General features: G+C 43.5%; 1 non-coding gene across 1 annotated transcript; it reads right to left on the bottom strand.

Moving 5' to 3' along the window:
* Positions 1 to 367: 367 nt before the first annotated feature.
* On the bottom strand, positions 368 to 474 carry LOC133032830 (small nucleolar RNA R71). Its single transcript, XR_009685418.1, has one exon. It is a non-coding gene; the product is annotated as a small nucleolar RNA R71 (small nucleolar RNA).
* Between the last annotated feature and the right edge of the window lie 786 nt (positions 475 to 1260).

Raw genomic sequence — 1260 nt, 5'->3', positions numbered from 1 at the left:
GCAGCTTGAGAGATTACATTCTCCCTACTCTGACGGGAGTGCAGTCGTGTATTACGCCACCGGCAGTGGATGCAAATAACTTTGAGATCAAACCTGCCATACTTCAGATGGTGCTGTCTTCAGTTCAGTTTGGTGGCCTCCCTTCTGAAGATCCTAATCTGCATCTCTCTAACTTCATGGAACTTTGTGAAACCTTTAAAGTTAATGGAGTTAGTGATGATGCTATTCGGCGAGGCTTGTTCCCATTCTCTCTTAGAGAACGAGCCAAGAGTTGGCTAAACTCCTTGCCACCCAACTCTATCGCCACATTCGGAATGATGCGGCAACGAAATTCTTGTCAAAGTTCTTTCCTCCAGCCAAGTCTGCAAAGCTGAGAGGAGAAATCAATAACTTCTGCCAACAAGATAATGAATCTCTCCATGAGGCTTGGGAGAGGTTTAAAGATCTGATCAGAAAGTGCCCTCACCATGGTATAGAGAAGTGGATGCTGGTCCACAACTTCTACAATGGGTTGGTAGGAAACATAAGAACTTTAATAGATGCTGCAGCTGGAGGAGCCTTTATGAGGAAGAGTGCTAATGAGGCTTATGATCTATTGGAGGAGATGGCTCTAAACAATCAACCGTGGCCAACTGAGAGGAGTCAATCAAAGAAGGTAGCTGGTGTGTTAGAGGTCGATGCCATCACAAAGTTGACAGCACAGGTTGAGGCATTGACAAAGATAATTGCAGGGCAAGCTAAACAAGCCCAAGTTGTGTGTGAGTTATGTGGGGGAAGCCATCACTTTTCAGAATGCCAAGCTGATGTGGATGATTTGCCAATGGATGAAGCTAAAGCCATTGGAAACTATTCACAGAACAACAACAACAACTATGGGTTCAACCAGGGTAATAACCGAAGAAACAGTGGGTTCTATCAGCAACGAAATCAGAACCAGAATCAGAATCAACAGTTTAATCAGCAACAAACCTCTGGTGGAAATTCTGGTTTGCAGACAGATTTATTGCTACAATTCATGATTGAAACTAGATCTTCCATTAAAGACCTACAGACTCATATGGGCCAACTAGCAACTCAGGTAGCAACCCGTCCTCAAGGAAATTTGCCTAGTACAACTGAAATTAATCCTAAGGAAAACTGCAATTCAATTACCCTGAGGAGCGGTAAGAAGTATGATGGGCCTGAATTGACACAACCAATTGATGTAAATAAGGAGATTAAAGTTCAACCATTGCCAACCCCAACACCGACAGTAGAGAA

Source organism: Cannabis sativa, chromosome X (assembly GCF_029168945.1).
Source record: "Cannabis sativa cultivar Pink pepper isolate KNU-18-1 chromosome X, ASM2916894v1, whole genome shotgun sequence".
NCBI lineage: Eukaryota > Viridiplantae > Streptophyta > Magnoliopsida > Rosales > Cannabaceae > Cannabis > Cannabis sativa.
The sequence above is the reverse complement of the archived record's forward strand: the minus strand, read 5'-3'. Positions and strand labels throughout refer to the sequence as shown.